The sequence below is a fragment of the Amblyomma mixtum genome, chromosome 7 (genome assembly GCF_055824585.1).
Source record: "Amblyomma mixtum isolate Tamu chromosome 7, ASM5582458v1, whole genome shotgun sequence".
In the NCBI taxonomy this organism is placed as follows: Eukaryota; Metazoa; Arthropoda; class Arachnida; order Ixodida; family Ixodidae; genus Amblyomma; species Amblyomma mixtum.
The window spans coordinates 10,455,807-10,468,534 of NC_143018.1; the positions used below are offsets into that span (position 1 = coordinate 10,455,807).

Sequence of the window (12,728 nt, forward strand, 5' to 3'; positions counted from 1 at the left end):
CAACAGAATAAACGGATCTCTGGACGTGCCGAGATGGATGCGTGTTGTCCAATTCCAACGCGCTTATCCTACATTACAGCAAGCCTTGCCACTTTCGTGGCTGTACATATCGCCTCTCCACCGGCGCCTCGATTAGTCCTCGAAAGCGTATGCACTAAAAGCAGAGACCCAACGAGCCGCGCCGTATCCCGAAACTTGCGCCGGTTTTCCTTCGCACACATCAAATCAGACAACTTAGAACCAAGTTGGCGCTCCTTGCAGAAGAATAGGGTCACGTGACTCGCGTCAAAACTAATAAGGGGGCGTTTTCCGCTCTGTCATTGCGTACAGCCGGCTGTTGCAAGCATGGAGACCTGCTGGAAACAGAGTGGAGAGCACAGCCGTCGACAGTGTGAGTGGTCTTGAAATACACGCACTCACATACATTCACACACACATACAGAGGATGCGTTGCTGCCCCAACAAGCGTGGCCTGCAGGCAGGGCACAGAGACCGATTTGTGGAAGCTCTCTCTGACGGTAACCAAATTAGGGACCTCCTGCCTACGCGATTACTTGCGGCTTGTGCCTCTCTCGCGAAATTAGCGGTGTCTGCCCAAACACTGCGCAGGGCGACGGCCGGAGTGCGGGGCCGGCAGTGGAAGATGCTGCTGCTGCTGCAATCACATCAACGACGCTGCTTGCCGCCCCGCATGTATACACGCACCGCAGGGTAACGAGATAGAGGGCGCTCCGAGAGAGGCATTGTCTCGCGCCCACTTAGGCCTACTCTGTGGATGAAAGGCAGAACGGTGTGAGCGAGTGAGTGGATCAGAGCGAGTTTTGTAAGAGGAGTGGATGTGTTGTTGTTCGAGTGTCGCGCTGTGCACCAGTCAGTTGAACATTATAGCATTAAGTGTCTATAACTCGCACCCTTGCCCCCTTCCAAAATGGTTGAACACTACCCATACAGCGGGGTGCGACAGTTACAGCTGCACCCTTTTCTAGACCGCTTTACGCTTTCGTAGGTCTCTAGTGCTTTACAGCTGCACGAGTACCGATTACTTTAAAAGAAGCTGGTTATTTTTTTTTTTCCCGCGTGCACCCTTAGAGGGAAGGTGGACAATCTCCACGAAAAGCTCTCGGCGATCTGTCTCAATATGCGCCAGAATTACGGCATCCTCAACTTTAATTATGATGCCCACATGTCTTTCGCGGCCCTTCTGCCTGTCTGCGGTTGAGTCGCACTTCTGATTTCCGCATGATGGTCGCGGCGTGGTTGTTTTTTTTTACAATATTTTTCGAGAAAATGAAACAAACAAAGCTTCTTTAACTTCAGCGAACTCGCTTGCAGAGAAACACGATGTTAGCATGTGCCACGTAATTATCCCAGACGAACAAATCCAGGTACAAGGTACAATTGTGTGACAATTCATACAAAGCCTCCCCCTTGCATTAAACAATCTTCGAATGTGCAGTTCCGTACAGTTTGCACCTATCTATTGTCCGCGAAGCAATAATATTTAATTTTTAAGTAATGGGATCAGTCGACTGTTGTGGACTGCTGTTGGAGTATAACGATTTTCGCTGGCTTCCAGCAACTACACAAAAGCGCACTTATGGATTTAAAAGGAAGAATCGGCGCGAAGAACCACGGACACACGAAGAAACGACACACACACACGAGCGCTGTCGTTTCTTCGCGTGTCCGTGGTTCTTCGCGCTGCTTCTTCCTTTTAAATGCATTACCAACTAGCCCGGAACCTTGCTCTTCCGCACTTATGGGTCAGTCTTGTGTTGGGAGAGGGGGGGTCATTTGAACTATATATTTCTTAGGCTCTTAAAGACAAAAAAAAATGGATTTAGAATTGTTCTTCGACGTGAAATTTCTCGCTTGCGACTACATGCTGTTTCAACTTTTAGACAATGGGTAATAGACTAATTGTCCGAGAAATGCGGCACATCTCTTTGATTCCAGCCATTTTCCCTTGCTTCCATCGGCTACTTGGTGACTTGCACAGCTACGAGTCCGATTTGGTTGACTTCTAGTACAGTATTGACATTTTTCGAAGTGCTAAAACAGCAAGGACGCAGAGGGAACAGACAGGGACGAGCGCTACTTCCAACTTGTTTTAAGCGCTTCGAAAAAAATGTCAAAACTGCACCCACTAGCCCGATCCGCTACCCTTCTAGTACAGTAAAACCGCTTAAAGCGGGCCCAACAAGAACTAACAAAAGGTGCTACCAGCTTGTGTTACATTCCTGTTGAAGTTAAACCGCTTATGCCAGGCCCAACAGGAAATAACAAAAGGTGCTACCAGTTTATGTTGCATTCCTGTTCAAGTGATGTACTGGATGGGGAGTGACAAAAGGTGCTCCCCACCCAGCAGACGCACACACAGGCGCGTCCTGCACCTCCCCACCTCATCGTTTTCGGAGACGACAGGGGGCTGACGCGGAGCGTGTGGCGTGAGCCACGCCCCCTGTCCCAAAATAATCTTTCCGGTCACCCGACGAGAATGGCGCACACGGGGACTCCCCTCACCGTCTGGAACCCTCTGCCGCATTTGCCCAGTAGCCAGACTACGGGAGTATTTACAGGAATCTAACGTTTGCATAACATGGTCCAGCTGCAAGTAGTGCTTTTGCACACGTTCGCCCTGGGGACGCCCTGAATTACTCATTCTCTGGGCCGCCGCGGTGGCTGAGTGGTTATGGTGCTCGGCTGCTGACTCGAATGACGCGGGTTCGATCCCGGCCGCGGCGCTGGAATTTCGATGGAGGCGAAATGCTAGACGCCCGTGTACTGTGCGATGTCAGTGCACGTTAAAGAACCCCAGGTGGTCGAAATTCCCGGAGCCTTTCACTACGGCGTCTCGCATAGCCCGAGTCGTTTTGGGACCTTAAACCCGTATAAAATGGTCTATACACAGTCTATAGGCTTCTTATAGACTCTATTGCCTTTCTATAGTTATTTACTTTCGTCTATTCATAGTGTATAGACTGTCTATAGACAAATATCTACTAAAAGTGCATGGCCATAAATATATCGAATGTCTATAGATGGTCTATAGCATTTGTATTGCCACAGACTGTCCTCTAGGATTTGTCTAGAGAGAGTCTGTAGACTTTAAGCGCAGAAGTCTATAGACAGTCAATAAACTGTCTAAAAAATTTCCTAAGGGGAACCCATAAACTAAACCAAACCTACTCACTCTCTGGCACAAAATAAAACAATCAATCTTGATGATTGCTGTTTTTTTCTTCTATTCGGCCGGCGCATCGCGTGAAATACATAAAAAAAGACTTTCTGCCAAGACGCGCTCGGAATGCGCCCGGGATGTAAACTGCCTGAAGCATGAAAGCTCCGTCAATAGACATCCACTAGGCATGCGTAGGGCAACGGGTTGCGGACTTTCTTTTGCTTTCGTTTCCTGGATGTCCGTCAGACGTTGTGTCCTGGAGCAGAATTTGGGCACGTTTTGCGGGAATCTGTCGGATACCGTGGACTACTGGGGAAGGCAGTGGACACTCTACATAACGTGATCTATCCACTTGTGCATCCGCAGTGCGCACGCGTACAAAGGGCAGCCTAACCAGCCGGTGAAGCGGTCAGGCCTGAAAGTTTACAAGGCAGGTTGAAATGAATGAAACTATTAATCATCATCATCATCAGCCTGACTACGCTCACTGCAGGGCAAGGGCCTCTCCATTAACCCTGTCCTTAGCCAGTTGCGGCCACCCTATTCCCGCAAATTTCTTAATCTAATCCGCCAACCTAACTTTCTGCCGCCCCCTGCAACGCTTGCCTTCTCTTGGAATCCACTCCGTTACCCTTAAGGACCAGCGGTTATCTTGCCTTCGCATTACATGCCCTGCCCAAGCCCACTTCTTCCTCTTGATTTCAACTAGGATGTCATTAACCCGCATTTGTTCTCTCACCCACTCCGCCCGCTTCCGATCTCTTAACGTTACACCTATCATTTTTTTCTTTCTATAGCTCGCTGCGTTGTCCTTAACTTAAGCTGAACCCTCTTTGTTAGCCTCCACGTTTCTGCCCCATAGGTGAGTACCGGTAACATACAGCTGTTGTATACTTTTCTCTTGAGGGATATCGGTAAACTGCCATTCATGATCTGAGAGAACCTGCCATATGTGCTCCACCCCATTCTTATTCTTCTAGTTATTTTCCTCTCATGATCCAGATCAGCTGTCACTACCTGTCCTTAACAGACATATTCTCCTACTAATTCCAGCACCGCGCCATCAATTGCGAACTGCTGTTCTCTTGCTAGACAAAAGTTTCACATTTCAAAAATCCGCAGAAGGGCCTAGCCGGAAGTTCTTGCCTCTCGAACATCGTTCGTCTGGCCTTTGCTCTTTCCCGTGCGGAGTGCAAAGCGGGCACAGAGACCACGGTTCTCCGCAGCAGCTGGGCGCGCTCATTTTTTACACTCGCGGTTCGTCCCAGCGCCCGCGGGCGGCTAAAGATGGCAGCCAGGGATAGAGGGTTTCGAAGCCGCGCCGCTTCGGGCCGACACCATCTGTCGCGAATCAGTCATAGCAGCGCCGCGCGGAAGACGCGCCAACGCCTCCTCCTCTTCTTCTTCGAAGGCTGCGACGTTTCGGAGAAACCGCAGTGTCGCCCACGCATCTCCCTCCCTTCCGAAGGTCGCAGGGAGCGAAGGCCTATATGCAGAATGCGCACGCGTCTTTCGGCGGTTAACCCCATCATGCCGTGTGTACTACGCACATGTAGGCCGTACAAATCTGATATATATACCTATATATATATATATATATATATATATATATATATATATATATATATATATATATATATATATACTTCTTTCCGCTCCCGACATATCACCATAAAGTGTGCTGAAAGACACCAGCGGGTGAAGACGAAAGGCAAGCGCACACCTCCATGTTTATTCGAAAGATCGGTCGAAAGGTGTAGAAATATGTAGAACACTGAAAAGGTGGCGAGTTTACAAGAAAGAAAAGCAAAACCAAAGGTCATGATGTCACACCGTTAGGACACAAGTAGAAAATCACTTTTCAAAGATGTTTCATTCGCGGAATTTTGCATTTCAGTGAGAAAGCACTAGTTCACTGCAATCCTGAAAAAATCGATGGGTCTCCGAAGCCTCGACCTTTGACCTTTGAGATGAAATTACTTGCATACGGTGTGGCCAGGGGAAGGCCAAGAGGTACGAAAGCTTAAAAAAATTGTCTTGGAGATGTGGTGACTACTGAATCGTCACGTGGTATGAAGAGTTTCAATGAAACTGGAGACTGTGTGCCAAACTTGGAGCCAAGCGAATTCGAAAGACAAGTTACGCAATGTTTAGGCTATAGTCGAGCTAATTCGAAACAAAGTGCTTTCGTACATCATACTCTGTTTAACGGTTAAAACTCTGGCATTTTTGTTTCCAGGAGATTGGATGAGTAAAAGTTGAGGAAAAGGGAATTTATACAGAGTGTCAGGGAATTTTAACAGCCGAAAATGCCTCGCCTTTTCCAAACTGACAAAGTTTTCAAGCTTCTGCTGGGGAAAAGGGCCTTAAAAAGGGATATTTTGGGTCTAACTGGCCTAATATTTATTGAAGGCATAGAACGCACTGCCTCTTTTTGCGAAAGAGCAACTTACGGTGCACTTACACAGTCAATGTCTATCCTGTCTATTTCTCGTGTGATCTACGAAGCGACACAGCTGCCACAGCCTCCAAAGCCATAGGCCCGACACTCAATCGCCATGCTTCATTTAGCACACATTGTTACGCTCGCGCAGAAGGTCATTTAGACACTCTGGCCAACATACTTTCTGAACAGGAATACGCCTACATGGGTGTAAAAAGGGACTGAGCTGCCCTCTAGCGCATTCCCTTTTATAGAAGGCAGTGCGCTAGAGGACAGCTTAGTTCCTGTTCCACTCCTTTCTATTTAAAGTGTAGAAGTGACGGAAGAGCGTAAAATAGGGACTGAGTGACACGACATAGAGAGAGCTGAACTATAGCGACCCCGCTGTACATCAGTTTCCGGTTGTTTTAAACCGCAAATATGCAAGAATCTGCACAAGCTGTAAAAACATAAAAATATACAGACTGTATGGCTTAAAACGCTGCCGCCTACACGGTGCCCAGTTCCTATCAAGCAACTGATCGGCTTTCTCACTACGCCCGCCCCCCCCCCCCCCCCCCCATTGTCTGTGATGTTCAAACGAAGATTTCGAATGGTATTGAGCGTACCCTGTGGAAAAGCCCAACAGACAATTTTCTATCGTCACAACAGATATTTCGTACCATTTATTGACCACGAACCTGTAGTAGCAACAAATTTTTTTAGAAACAGAATTTCCTCTGTTATGTGCTGTTCCTTGTCGTAGCAACAGAACTACAGAAAAATAATACAGTACTACCAGAAATCTGTCGTCACGAATAAACGACAGAACATTTTGTCGTATTTCTGGCAAGATACTGTCGTTTTTTTTTTGAGTAGGTAGGGTTGAACGAACCGCACAGTAAGGTTTACAAAATAAGATGAAACGTATCAAGGTCCGTACTGTACATTACACCGGCCGCAAAGTCTGCATGGGCAAAATAAGCAGACGAATTTTGGAGACTCCTGGACACCGACAGTCGGATCCACGGATTCGCGCGAAGTTGAGAGCATCAGACAAATTGACAATATAAATATATATATATATATATATATATATATATATATATATATATATATATATATATATATATATATATATATATATATATATATAGCAAACCAGGGAAGGGGAATGAGGGGCTCGTTATAAATATGAGAGAAGCCAACAGCCACAGAAACCAAGGGACAGAGGGGATTTTTAAAAATTTATTTATTTATTTTTGTGCTGTTCGATTTAGAATATTACTGAATATGTCAGTAATATTCTAAATCGAACAACAGCACAAAAATAAATAAAAAAAAATCCCCTCTGTCCCTTGGTTTCTGTGGCTGTTGGCTTCTCTCATATATATATATATATATATATATATATATTCACATTAAAGAGAAGAAAGGGAGAAAAATACAAGCGCGACGCTTGAGTTTGCGCTACGGGGCGACAGGGGCCTTGAGCGGGACAACGGTGGCGCAGCTCCGGGGTAACCCTATCCGTGCACTCGCGCGAACACGATCGCTCCGAGGGCTCTGTGTCCCACGCGTGAAAGAAAAGTCAGCTCCTAAGCGCGTGCTTTTGTCATCCGGGCGAGGGGCACAGTGCTTTGCGCGCGGCGGAAACGAGAAGCGTGCAAAACGAGAACTTCCAGCAAAGTGAGCAGCGCCGTGCTATTTTTTTTTTCGGTGCCGTAACCCGACTCTCGCGCGACGCATAGACGCCGAGTAGAAAAACTATTTTTTTGTTTGTTTATTTAGAGGGATCATTTTTTCCCGGGATTGATGGACGAAGGCGTGTTGAAAACGAGGAGGCCGTTAAAATGAGAAAACCTCCTCCTTTCTGGGTTTGATATGCATTAACACAATGTGTTTGTGCGAGTCTGAAGATAAGTCAGCAGGACAGCTCCAATGTCTACAACTTGGTCGCAACGTTCTGTATCGGATGGCATGTATGGAAAGAAAATTTGTCATCCGGCTGCAGACGATATACTACGATATATACCGACGATATATTGCCCACCAGTAATGCCACTGGCCTCTGTATACGCCCCTGCCAGCTGACGAAGGTAACTGTTACGTTGATGACGACGTGTTTTAGGTTTCGTACTGGGCTAATGTCTGTGAAAAAACAGCGAATCACATGATTTTGAAGATGCCGACGTGGCCATTGTGACTAGCAACGACTGCGCCGTCCCTACAATGTGCGGCTGAAGAACGGGGGTGAGCGGGCAAATGCTCACCCAAGTTCTTCAGCAAATCTCTTTGCATAAAGATTGGTTTGGTTTGGTTTGGTTTATGGGGTTTAACGTCCCAAAGCGACTAAGGCTATGAGAGACGCCGTAGTGGAGGGCTCCGGAAATTTCGACCACCTGGGGGTCTTTAACGTGTACTGACATCGCACAGTACACGGGCCTCTAGAATTCCTCCTCCAAAGAAATTCTAGCCGCCGCGGCCGGGATCGAACCCGCGTCTTTTGGGTCAGCAGCCAAGCACCATAACCGCTGAGCCACCGCGGCGGCGCATAAAGATTGGAATACGCTCCTGAACTTCATAAATACTCCTCTGATTTCTTAGTATACGTGAAAACAAGTAAGAAAAAAATTACGGACGGCACTTGAGACTACTCACGTGCTTGGAATGCGAAAGCATTGTTTTTTGTATATCAACGTCCGTCACTGGGCCTCTTCGATTAACCGCTCTCGGGCAGCCCGCTGGCTGCCCGCAAGTTCTCCTCTGACAGGAAAACGCATCATGATCACGTGGGCTGGCGGCCACCGGAACCAGCATGCCGGCAATCACGGCGGCAAGCAAGTCGCGGATCACGGAGGGCAGATGCTCTCTCTAGCTTCGCGTTCTGCGTCTCACGCGCGAAAGGTAGGAATCGGCTGCTTGGTATCGAAAACAACGACTCGCAGTTATTGAGGGCTGCGTGCCGCAGATTGCAGAACATGCAGCTGATCAAGCTCGCACTCGTATACATCGGCAACGACAACGCGAGCGTGTGCCTTCGGTGCACTGTGTAAGCTTCAAGCATAGGACGGAAAAACTGCCCGTGCGTTGTTTATCAAACGACAAGCCGTACTCTCGGATTATTGCGTGTTTGCTTACTACGTAGTAAGTATGACTGGTATGACCGCCGACGATCGACCCTGGTGGACTCTGCTGTGGTCGTTGCGATTTCTACGCTCGTAACCTGCTTCCTGTAAGCTGTAAGCAGAAAAGAATCGGAATACGTTCGTTAAACTGTAGTCTGTCGGCCGCCGGCTTTTGCTGCGGGCAAGGAACGCATAATCTCGGCAAAAGCGCATATCAGCTTGTTGAACGTCCACCTAGAACAAGCGGGTGCACTGTATAAATTTAGCTGCGTCGTTTCTGTAATAATACAGCTTTATAGCAGAGAACTGGCACTGGAATGAAAGGCGTAAAGCCCTGCGTGTCGGCGCCTCACGTTCCGCGTGTTTGCATGACGATCAGCGCTAGAGCTCATTTTTATCTCTTTTTTAAATGAGCCAAACGCGAGGATGTGCATGCCTAGGGTAATTCTCAGATATTTTGAGCATATGTGGCAGAAGGCCCGAGCATGAAGCTGTACAACAGTTGGCGACGACAGAATCAGCACTTGGTCGGCGCGACAATTATTGCCCGCAGAGATGTCTCGAGCAATGTGCTCGTGAGGGCTTTTAATAAAGGACATGCTTCAGTCAAGCGTTTTTCAAAGCATATCCACTTTTGCACTGCGCCAAACGCAATGAAGACCTCCCGTATCGCGCTCAACCAACACTTCGTAAAACACGTTCAGCACATGCATACATGCGCGCGTCTCAACGCGTACTCGGAACTGGAATCCGGTTGCTCTCGTGAAAGGCCTCGAACAACATCGCAATATCCGCCGGGCGCATGAAATTAACAGCCGAAATATTTTGTGAATCAGAAGTATGCGATCGTAATATGAGCGAGCAATTGTGCTTGCGAGGTGGTGAGACGATCGAAATATGATCGCGCATACGCACGCAAAACATATCAATAAACACCGAGAACTACCGCAAAAGGTGCCATTGCAGGCGACACAGTCGATATGCACCGTGGCCTAGTCGAAACAAGCGCCTGCATCGCGCAAAACATCGCATGAAGTACCGCAGTCCTTCTAGTCCTTATAAAAATGGCCGCGCGAGCTTCCCGCTACCGTACACCTCTCTGTCGTCTGCTAGCTGCCCGAGCGCTGCCAGCACAAAATCGTCCTGGCGAGTCTGGCCGCCGGCTGGCAGCCCGAAACCGCCCAGCCAGATAAAAACGAACGCGTTCCGGGCAGCCACCGGAAGTGGGCGGAGCAACCCGAGAAAATCGAGCGCGCTCGGGCAGCCCGCAAGCAACCCGCGGGCTGCCAGAGGCGGATAATCGAAGAAGCCCATTGTTCTGACGTCCACATACTATATCGACGTCCGTGGCTGTTCTGACGTCCATGTACTATATCGAAGTCCATGGCTATTCTTACGTCTAGGTATCTTTCGCGTTTAATTAATTAACTAATTAAACCACATCGACCAATTTTTTTCCCACGGCAACATTTTATCACACACTATCTGTCACAATCACACTTTCACATATTTATCTTCAGAGAATGCGTAATCGTGCGGACAAAATTGGCGGACACAATTTTGCTGACGCGACATAGCCATATAATGCTTTCCAATTAATAAAATTAACTTAGTAGTGGTTTTGACTTTCTTATAGAGGGCTTAATGATTATAGAAAACTTCCGCAGAAAACCGCTTGCCAGCCTGATGAGTCGTCTTAGATGAATCTGAAATTTGACGTTCCAGGACTGCAAGCTGTATGGACTACTAAATATTGTGTGCTGAAGTATGTGTTGATCAAAACACTTAGCGAAAGCTTGCTACAAACGCCGTCCAAGAATTGTTTCGGTATTACTGCGCGTGTTACAACTAAATGTAATATTTGTAGAGCGCCTCAAGGAAGGAAACATAATTATTGAACCACTGGCTCACTCTATTGCATGATACACCTCAGCCACTTTCTCATTCATGTGAAGAAGGCTGAGGTTTTTATTTTATTGGTTGGGATCCTCTACATCCTTGGCCAGTCAAGGATGGCCACTGAGGATACCTGACCTTTTTAAAGCTTTTACCATTAGCCATTCCTAGATCTTGTTTTCTCCGTTATTACTAGGTATTTAAACTTTTTAGGCCCTTTACACCATTGATCACTTTCCACATTTGTATTAAATCCCGCCGAAAACATTTTCCATGGTTTGTGCTTGGCGCATGATGGCCTTAGCTGCCTATGTGCCACAACACAACACAAGGAAGGAAACAAACTGCTTATGCGCACCCCTCTCCTTCTTCCTGAGATGTCCAGAAAAACTATGAGGAAGCCAATGCTTTTTATGAAAACTATCTTCCTGCTCTGCTAACAAGTTCATCCGTATAACACGGGCAACCTAGGCATGCACCTTTATCACTAATACGTTTAACAGGAGGCTGAGAGGGCCAGCATACGTTGATGACGCCGGTCACCTGAACCGTGTCTCGATTGCCCTCCTTCAATACGCTTCGCACGTGAATTGCATGTCTAAGCGTTCATACGCATCGCGTGATATTACGTCATCACGCAGCCTCGTTGCAAGATGGTTCTTCGCAGGTGATTGGGGAAACTTTTATTTCACTTCTTCGCTAAGCTGCATACTGCACTCAGGCTAGTTAGGCCACCTGACGATCCTGAACACCAGCATTCCCTCTTCCCCTCACCACATCTAATCTCAAGCCTTTGTAACAACAAAAAACATAAAAAAAAAAGATTCTGGAACCTAAGTGCCCAGCATCGTTGTGCTTATGTGTGATTGTCATATGCTCCGTTAGGTGGCGCTACATTTTGCCATACTCTTTCGCTCATTATCGTCATAGTTATGATTCGTCGTCGAAGAAGATCACGCTTAGCTCCACAAGCTTCGTTTTAGGAGCACAGCCGTACTTCGCATCGCCGCTGCTTATGTAGTAACCGACGTCGACGCGGTGCTACAAACATCACTGTATTTTATTCGAATTAACTGAGCCAAGCTTCCGACTACAGAAGTGTGAATGGCACGAAATCGCGCTGCGGACATTCATCGCGACTCTGTCCCTATGTGAAGATAAGAGGAGACGTGATGGCCTGTAGCAGTACGAGCTAAAAAAAAAAAAAAAGAGACGCCTGCACAGTCACCTGCCCGCACGATGTGCTGACAGGCTGCCGTTTGCTTTTATTGGACTGACCGCCTTTGCCATCGACGCTTCGATACAGACCCGTACGTATGTACATCCGGCGCGCCGAACTGCAGGAGAACAGAAAACAGAAGGAAATCGAACACGGCGCCCGAGATCAATAAACAAGCGAGTGCAAGTCAGCGCTTCCCGCGTGTCCGGTCTCGTCTCTCCGCGCTTATCTCACGTTTTGCCCCGAGCACTCGCTGAGCTGGTGTTTATTATACACTTCCGCGACGCTCCTGTCCCATGCTCGGCCGAAAGACGCGCTGACTGGAGACTCGTGACTGCGGGGGATTTATTGGTGGACACGCGCTGCATGACGAAGTGAATGTCGTGTTTTAATGCCCGAATTGGATGCGTTTAACGTTATATTATTATATTTGGCTACGTATATGGATACAGGGCTACATACCGTACGCTGCGTACATGGTTGCGTGGATAGGAGAAAATATATATTCATCAGTGTTATAGCTAGGAAGAAAAGAAAAAAGGATTCATAGTTTTTTATTAACATTTACTAAGAAGGGGAAGATTTACTCAATGTTTTGGTTAATCGTGAAAAATTATATCAGTGGTGTATGATCTGTCGAGTCCCATGCTGTCGAGTCCCACAAGCCCTCTAGCTGTTGGCTTGGGCAGACCTATGTGTGCACTCTGTGACTGCATAAATAAAAACTATATTACTATATTAAGAAGGCGTAGAGATAGCCTTGATAGGGTACATTCTTAGTACTTTTTTTATATATACATGTATATAAATGGGCTTCTGTCGGAGCTCCCGCAACAGAAGGCGATGAAAAGGCTGAACAAAGATGCCGTACTAGCGGCCTCA

At 47.3% G+C, this 12,728-nt stretch overlaps 1 protein-coding gene across 6 annotated transcripts in view; it reads left to right on the top strand.

The window, feature by feature from the left end:
- The window catches only part of Grip (Glutamate receptor interacting protein), a 130,746-nt gene that overhangs the window by 90,059 nt on the left and 27,959 nt on the right, over window positions 1-12,728 (top strand). The window lies entirely within an intron of this gene.